Raw genomic sequence first — 10,141 nt, 5'->3', positions numbered from 1 at the left:
GACTTGTCAACAATTTGTTTAAACTGCACTGGGCTGTTTGTATCCGTATCTATTGCAATACTCTTATCAAGCCGAGATAAAAATAGAAATAAATTATGTAATCAGTAATTTACAAATGAAAACAGATATTTTCTGCGTATTAAAATTGTAAATTATATTTAGAAATCAAGATTTTGAAAAATAATCGAGTTCGTATTTCCTTTTTGTATATTATGTTTTGAATTGAAGAACACATTGCATCAACCATCTAACTGAACAGTTTTTCTTTATAAGTATATTCAACGTGTATGATTCTATCCGAGACGTACAAACAGACTCGCCACATTATATTAAATTCTAATCACGTCGTCTTTGGGGTCCCTTGTGCGAAGGAAGTCAAAGAGCCCGAAGTACTACAAAATCAACAACAACCAATTAGCCATGGGCGACGTGGTCTGCTTGCAGGTCACATGACCTCCCAAGTGCTTGTGTAGGCCTCATTTTTAACACTTTAACAAAACAACATTCTTCTTTTTACCTTCACCCAAAGCAGCACCAATACCACATTTACAAGTTATACCGCCAAGGAAAAGATACAACAATTAAGATATCTTTCAAAAACACTCCAAACCACATTTCAAATATAGTATTGTCTTGATTTTTGTATACTTAACAGTAATTGCGATTATAACGGATATAGTCCAGAACGCAGCTCCATAAACTTGTCAATATTTGTGATACATGAGACTAGTCAATTTTATTTTCGAAATAAAGATGTTTATTCCAATATTTAACTCATTGCGTTTCTACCTTTCAACATAACAACTTTAATGAGTACACGGTACTGAGTACACGTATACTTTTATGTGAAAAACATGAGTGCTTGCTTGTTTGTGTATGTGCGTCTGTATGTCTATTTAATTGATATTTCTACATTCATTGAAACCGTAATATACCTATGCATCAGCTCTAACTGTTACCATTTCCATGCTAGCTTTGTTTCTCCATCCTAATGTGAAAAGTATGACTACTCAGTGTTAATCCGAAATTAAATGAAGCGAAGTCAAAGTTGTATATTGTATAATCATATTTGTATATAGTTAGAACATAGTTTTAACATTTTTTTCACTTCTGTTGAAACTGTCCTACATGTTTATAATTCTGAACCTGCAACAATCTCCAGTCCTCAGATAAAAACCTGTCGATTGTCCGTTGTCCTTACAAGTTTTATTCACAAACGCGACATTCCTTTTGCAGAACTTTCAGTGTTTGACGTACTAATATGATGCACGGAAACATTGTAAGATGATAATATTATTCCTGTGTTGTTACATTTTGACTTGTACATCTCGTTTAGAAGAGACAGACAAGTGGATAAGCACGGTGGAATTCTAGTATATGAACGTGATAATTTACCTGTTCAAAGACGGCACGATTGAGAACCTAATGGTACATAATGGCTTGAAATACGTCTTTAGAATCGTACAATATTGGTTGGTACATTTTATGGTCCATCAAATTCAATCCTTCTTGTCTTCTCCTTCATTGAAAACTCAATCGATCTTGCATTCAACCTCGGCATACAAGATGTCATTATAACTGGAGATTTTAATCTTGATATGACGAAAAATGCATCTCGATCCAAAGTAAAACATATTGTACAGAGATACGGCATGACACAAATGATATCAGAGGCAATTAACTTCACTGAACATTCTATTTCACTTATCGACCTCTTTCTAGTCTCAAATCCAGAACATGTTAATATTTATAATGTCGGTGAACCATTTTAAGCCCAAATATGCACTTGTCCCATCTTCTGTTGCTTTAAATATCCTAAGCCATGCGCATCATCTTACAAAAATGTATTTGGAAGTATGACCAAAGTGACTTCAACTAATTACGACATAGTGTTTCTGAATTAAACCGGGACTCCTGTTTTAGGACACATATTGACACATTTGCTAACACTTTTACTACAACCTATGTCAAGCAGCTATTCCTACAAGAATAGTAACTGTTCGAAAGTCTGATCCAGAATGGATGCATAACTCAATTAGATTGCACATACGCAGGAGGAAAAGAGCGTACGACAACGCCAAGCTATCAGACCTCCACAGCGGTTGAGCTACCTACAAACGATTACGTAATGAAGCAACAACTCTTATTAGTAAAGCTCGCATTACTCATTTGGAGTAATAAGCAGGCAGAGAATCTTGGATCTGATAAGGTTTATGTTCTAAATACCTTTTTCCAGTCGCAAACTGTTCTCGATGTTTTAAATAAAGCTCTGCTAAAGATTCTGGTCCGGATGGAGGAGTTGCAAACTAGCTAAACTTTTGAGTTGCCTTTTCAACCACTACTTTCAAATGAGTAATTTACCTAAAAAGTGGAAATTGGCCCATATATGTGCTGTTCATAAGAAGAACGACCCACTGTTTGTTGGAAATCATTAACGTATATCGTTGTTAAGTTGCATTAATAAGGAACTTGAAAAAGGTTATTCATAAGCAAATCTTCATTTTCTTCGTTGCCAACAACGGCAAATCCTCCTTACAATCGGATTTTGTCCCTAATGATTTAACTGTAAATCAGCGTTCGTACATTCATCTTAGATTCTGTTAAGCTATGGATAAACTCGAGCTGGTTTGCGATATCTCAAAGACATTTGGCAGGGTATGGCATAAAGATCGCCTGTATAAACTATCCCAAAAAGGCATCTATGGATTTCTACACAAATGGCTATCCGATTATCTCAAATGTCGACAGCGATTTATAGTCTTGAATGGATATAACTGAGATACTCTCCCAATACACGTTCAATTCTGTATCAACTTCTCTTTGCTATTTTATCAATAATATTGTTGAAGACATTATGTCTAACATACGTCTCTTTGCCAATGACTCCAGTACCTACGTACAAGTCGAAGATACCGCTTCAGCAACGGTTCAGTTGAATACTGATCTCACTTAAATTTTATGAATGAGCAGAAAATTGGCTGGTTTCATTCAATGATACCAAAACAGAATCTCTAGGTATATAACAAAAGCACACTTAACCTCAGCTCCACCTCTGACCATGTACAATTCAACAATTTTTGAAGTTGGAATCCAAAAGCATTGCTTTATGAAGTAAAGAGAAGCGTAATTTTACGTCGTTGATTTTTTTAGGAAGCCTTCTTAACGGTGAAACAAATAATTTCTTACTTATTGGTAATTGACCTTTCCTTAACATATTATGTGTTCTTTAAAACTATCTTTACTCACGTGAAAGTGTAACCATTAACGCTGCTATAAAAAGGGTTGCGTGTATATAACATTCGATAGAAAGCTTATATGTCACGCCTGCTAATTCAGGCGTCGGCTGTGCGCCACTACTCAACAACTTACCCTAACGAAATTTACCCGATCGACGTTTATAATGAGCACAGCCTTCTCCCCACCTACGTCCAGCAGTAGATGTTATTTATACTGAACGTACATACAAACTCGAACTATTTGTCACAGTAAACATTTTATGGTATATTTCACTAACGTATGTAAAGCTATGAGACGACAAATAATAGATATATACGTATCATGCTACATGTCTTTAAAATCCCGTATGCACTTACTTATAATATATTCTTACAGTGTACTTTTATTTACATGGATATACGCACAATGGGATTAGTAGTAGTATTTAGTATTCACAAAACACATTTTTATTTCTTGATAAAACAACGAATATAATTGTTCCAAATCTCATGTTTTGTTACCAGAATGAGTTTCTCGCTCCTTTCGCCATATCATTGTAGCAAAAACGCGTTTTCGTGGTGGAATCTATTATCCAAGAAATAACTTTAAAAGGTAATTGTGTCAGTGCTCAACATTATACTAAGGACAGACTACTATGACGGTTTTAGACAATGGTTACAAGGCATAAAGAATTACAGCAAAGCAATGCAGTATATCGTTTGTGGGTTGCATTATATTTACCATATAACAGAAGTTTTTGAAGGATCCTAGTACAATGGCCTACCTAAGCAGCCTAAAACATTCTAAGAAATCCGGCATGAGAACGCTTTGAATTAAATCATACAATGAGTGTAGTGGTGACAAAGCGAAAAAACATAAGATCTTCTGGTTGATGAAAACCCGACTGTCAGAAACCCCTCTTTAGGACAAAGCGATCACAAAGTGTTCAAAAATATACTATGAAATAAGATTTGACAAACACGTTACCACAGACAACTTACAAACTATTCCATGTGTACTGTAAAATGTTGACAGTCACAGAGAAATAACTGATTATCATCTTCTTCGACCTTTCTGTATCACCAGGTTTTTTTTTTCAAACTCATTTTAAAGAATCTTGCCAAATATCTCTTATCTTTCTTACGAGAAGTTTAATAAGCGTTTTCGCCGGCTGCCTCAAATACGAGCACTTTTTTGTCTCGTTCGGTCTCGGAAAATTTCACATTTGGCGGAGATCTGACTGATCTGACAAATTGAATCAATTGAGTGAGTGCTCAGTTTTACATATGTTCATTTTTATTATTAAAGCGTGACAGTTTATCAAAGCATGGCTATACCATGACTTACCATTAGCTACTCTCTTGAAACTGCATGGTTAGTTGATCTACGTTTTTTGTTTACATGTTCACTTCACTGTTTGTTCACCTACGCGGAATTTTGGAACCTAATGGAATACATAGTTATGTACTTAATCACATAACACATATAACTAGAAATCAGTTGATCTCCGAGCTTAAATATATGTTTATAACATATCTCCATATAAAATTACTTCCATATGCTGTTACAATGAAGTAACTGGGAATCGTTATGTATGTGAACAAACTAATTATCAATATTTCATGAATAAATGTTCTGTTAAGAAGTGGTTTAGTGATACACGAAATAATATGCTGTAAAACTAGGCCATAAGCAGGAGCTGTTAAGTAAGGGGATGGCAAGCCATAAGCAAAGCCTTTTAAGCAAACAAACAAATTATCTTACAAATAGTATTTTTATTATGCGAAACAAGAAATATAGTAAAAGGAGGGTATTCTTAGTATTTAGATTGCATTGGAACATTTCACTAAGACCTTATTATAGCCTGATATGTACCTTTAATCTAACTTCCGATTGAAAATATTCTATGCAGTCGACTATGTTTGTTATACCCCGTTCGCAAAGGCCCCCGCTTCTACCACGACACATGTTCAAAACAAGCGTAGCAGGAGCAAGACAAATTGAATCGGGGTAAAAGCGTTGTCAGAACGTAATAAGCTAGCGTAGAACCATTGTTGAAACATCGTTGCAAGATCTTCATCGTAATAACATCGTAGTGCAATCGGCGATTAATTGGACTACGTTTGTACACGCCGACATCGTGTCTTCCAATATTAACTCACTGACCAGTCTTTCGTAAATAAAATGTCCAAACTGAAGCCTTCTTTCTGCAACTAGCCATGGTCCGACCGAGTATCTTCTTGCTCGCCTTCTTCTTTTCCTCCGAATAATATTTTCTATCTGATATTCGACAAAAATCCACTCTTGCTGTAGGATAACAAGTCGTGCTGAAGGATGACAAGTTGTATCAATTCTGTCCTGTTCATTTTTTAACGTTTTTGATTGAACTGAAAAAGTGTTTAAAATTCCTCAATTTATATGTACGCATCGAATCAAATCTTGCAATGATCATGGAGAGAACGTAGTGTGGTTGGCAAAAGCAGTCTACGTCTAAGTATGTCTACAAACGTAGTGGGGTCGTGTACATCATGGTCACAATGTAGTAGAAGCGGCACACGATCGTTGTTTGTCGCGGTGGAAACGTGATACAAGCACGAAAGCAACGTATCGGAACTGCGGTGATCGTGGGAAAACCATAGTTCAAGCGTAGATCAGGCGATCCGTGGACGATTTTCATCGATTTTTAAGACTTTGACTCCGTTCTCGCCCCGATCTCATAAATACTTTAGGTCGGGATAAGCGACATGAGCGGAGTGAGATCTGTTTGAACGGGGCATTAATCACGAGCCACGGACTTCTTTGGAACGGCAAATCTTGGTTTCAATATCAAATTTTGGTAAGGTGATTTACACTGAAACAAACATTTCATAGACAGGAGTTCAAGTCACCAAGTAAAGAGGTCTTTTTTCTGATCCTGAATCATATCCCTGGGGTAATTCGGAATAGACAATAGAAGAGTCACACGTTAGGGCGCACTTTTAATATAGATTATACATGTTTTTAAGATTGTTTTGGGGAGCTCCACAAAGAAATTTGCCATATTTGCCTACTGTAGAATTTCACACTGTATTTTGACAAGTTATTGGTATTTTTGGATCAACGCATATTATGAGAAAACTGCATACGCGAATTCATTTAAACTGTTCATACGTGTTCATACGTACAGACTCCTCCTTGCCATCAATTAATGGTATTCCTTTTTGAGAACAATATGGCACCATAAAATTAATATCTGCATTGTGGACGAAGTAAAAAAAATCCCATTAGACCCGCTTTTTCGATTATGGTTATTCGCTGAAACCAAACTATAACAGTATTATTAACCTATTATTCAGATCGATACATATAAAAGAATTCATTGATAATTAGAGTGCACTGTCTGTTCAACATGATGAGTACCCTCAACAGAATCAGTAATGTTATCGGTTTTAGCAGACTTATTTTGATTACAATATCTCTTTCATCAAAATTTCAACAACGGCAATAAAACCCATCATCATCATCATCATCATCATCATTATCAACAACAACAACAACAACAACAACAACAACAACACAACAACATGTGAAACCGTCAGAGAAAAGAAATAAACTAAACAATTAAGTTGTTATTTAAAAAGACTCCGAAATACCGGTCAAGAATAGTCCGATGTCATGCATTGAACGATAAATGTAATTTTCTATTCGTAGATATTAGTAGTTACGGGGTTAGTAGATGACCCGATATACGGGGCAAAGGAAACCATATCGAGTGAAAGCGAAGCTCGAACCCGAATATGGTTTATTGTGCCCCATTATATCCCATATCGGGTCACCTTCTTATCCCGTAACGTACATATCACGTCGAAAACCTGTTTACATGTTTAAGTGTTTCATTTATTAATCGGAATCGGAAAATAGACGCCAATTTTGTACGAAATAAATTTGGTGACCCAATATGGACAAATATAGGGTCACCGTGTAACCAGTCCTGGACCAATGGTGTTGCGTCATTCATGTTGAAGGCGTGATAGTTGGGTTTATCCACATTAGGGGTAATTTGCTTATTTCAAGCATAGCTCATACTGCTTAGTAAGGCTTACGATGTACAACGTGTCAGAGCCGTGGTGGTATCGTATGGGTCTATACTCATAGGTTAAAAGGGTTGTGAGTTAGAAAGTCGTCATTTTTTCTCCATCCTCAAATGTCCTGATTTTTTAACATACATGTAGACATCTCACAAAATACCCGTGCAAGTTCATATTTCGAGATGTTTTTTATTTAACATATTGAGACCATTTTTAGTTCGAATCATTGGTGCTAAGAAGCTTACGCGAACTCAATATTCGGAAGACGCCAAAGAATTTTATCGAAATGTTTTTATATTTTGCTAATCAGAAAAAGTGAAGTGAATACACAGTCCAGATACACGACATCACTCTCAAACATGATACATCGTACAGTTACATCATTTCTTTCTGGAACTTATCAAAATTCGTGCTGAAAAACAAAACATTTGCCGCGGAGAGAGGTGTTATAGCTGTCAACTAATCAACTACGTGTGTTAAAGCTGCAATCTCACAGACATACCATTTTTTATAACTTTTTGATTTTTTGTCTTGGGAAGAGCAAATGTATGCGTAAATATCTGCAAACCAATGATATAAGATTGCTGACAATAAATCAGATCGTAGATTTTCATATTTCCGCTGGAAAATTAATGTTTAATGGCTTAAACCGTTATTAACGGTTAAAAATGCATACGCCATCATTTTTTGAACTTAAAAAAAATCTGCGATCTAGTTTTTGTCAGCAGTCTTATGTAACTGGTTTCCATGGATTTTCGTAAAAAATGGCTCGAAGACAAAAAGTAAAAAAGTTTTCAAAACGTTCAATCTGTGAAAGTGCAGCTTTAACATCTTCTATAATTATATTTTGTAGTAATTAAACATTTTAAATATATCGTTCCTTGGCTTGTCCATATAGTTCCCATTCTATTTTAACACTGTTATAGGAAATATTGCTTCTATTACTCACAAATATTCGCGTTTCATTCACGCATTGGTTTTCGTTTTGACCCCCTGTGCTAAATATATAACTGCTAGGTGTGGTTATTTAACATATATCTGTCGAACATGTGCTATCTGCCGTATGTAATCTGTCAGCTTAAAGCGATATGATACTAAAGTGCCGTTTTGTTTCAGTAAATAAAGATACTTGCCGCGCAGGCTGACAGTTATCCGACTACAATCGAATGAGATGGTGCTATTCTACTGTTGTTTCGCCCCACCGGATGTGTGTTGGGAGCGGCGACACACCCAGGAAATTCAGACAAAATGTAAATTATTTGTCTAGATCACCTCCCTAAGAATGGTATCTGTTAAAAACTCTTTGGTCGGGGTTGTTCAACACATCACAAATGGTTTGAATGTGGCCAAGTATATTTCCCTGTTTCACAAGGCTTGTCAAAATCCCGCCAGTCGGGAATCTACTGCTGTCTTAACTTCCAATATCCCGCCGCCCCAAAATGACATTCTCGGCCATGGAAGAAACTTATAATCTTACACGATCTACATGGTAGATGTTTTTTCTCCCACCTCAGTTTAAGAAAATAAAGATAAAATGTATTTTTTGCTGAAACTCGTTTGTGCGTAGTGAAAATAAATGCGAATGGTTATGTGATTATTCGTGGTTGCTATGGATATGCGCGCAGTGATTCAGATTATGTTCATAGTCAATTTGTTCTTGAAATAGTTCTGAGTAGAGTGCAGCATTATTTCTTGAATGGAGCGTGAAAACTTGTTTATGGTGCCATTTGAAGCAAGACATAATTAATTAACATTCTAAATATTGCCACATTACAAGGTTTCCATGATGCTTCTTTTAACGATTGACGACGGTCTTCAAGAAGGGAGGTTGTGTGATGGCAATTAAAAATGAGTTCCATGCGGGAATTTGTTTTATCTCTGCCCGTGGGCAAGATAAGAATTTCTAGCATGGTTTTTTTTATCTACTTATCTGAGTTGGGAAAAAAAGGTTCATCCCAACCCTCGCACAGGGTGTTCTGTGGAAACTCGGTAAGCCTCGTTTCCGTAAAACACCCTACGCTCGGGTTTGGATGACTTGCGTCTAACTGTACTTGAGGAAAGGGGTTTAACGCCGACAATAAATGTGACAAAATTTAATCATCGCGTGTAATTTATAAGTGTTATGCCAACTGAAAAGTCACGACAAAACAGTAATGTCGAGTAATTTTTTAATTTGCAGGGTTCAACTACAAAGCGTAGTGTTAATTTGGAATATCACGATATCACTATTGTTTATCCGTTTAAATGACTTCCATTGAATAGGTAGCATACATAGCTGTTTTTGACAAATCACAATACCACCATATTTGTTAAAATATGAAATATAGCTTGAAAACACTTCTCACTTTGTTTGAACACATCTTGGAAATCGTGATATATTTTCATTAACAGGTAACAAGTAGGATTGTCCGGCACTGTAATGTTTTGAGTGTTTAACATACAAAAGCAACAAGTACTGCGCGAAAATATTTGTAATTATCTAACGAAACGCCTGTCTTCTGTCAATGAGGCCAAGCCTCCTTCGCCTTTTGTCCTCGGCAAAGTATGAGGTAAATCTCGAGGTTGATCTTTCTCACGTTCTAATTGTTCATATTTGTCTTTTATCGATGTAGCTGCCGCGCCTTTCGTGTCCTTTTGTATTGATACCTCCTGGTGTCCATTCGAAATTGCAGAAGCGCTATGTTTGTCTGGTGGTTGAAAACAGTTCTTGCATATTTTTCTCCATGCCTGGGCCTCAAAACGTTCACACACAGCTGGCGTATTTTCTTTCTGCTCCTCACTCATAATTGAAAAACAATCCTTCTGTACAATATTAGCACTAAATCACAAAAATACAACTCCTTATATACAAATACTCC

The sequence above is a fragment of the Mya arenaria genome, chromosome 15 (assembly GCF_026914265.1).
Source record: "Mya arenaria isolate MELC-2E11 chromosome 15, ASM2691426v1".
NCBI lineage: Eukaryota > Metazoa > Mollusca > Bivalvia > Myida > Myidae > Mya > Mya arenaria.
This window is presented reverse-complemented; position numbering follows the sequence as displayed.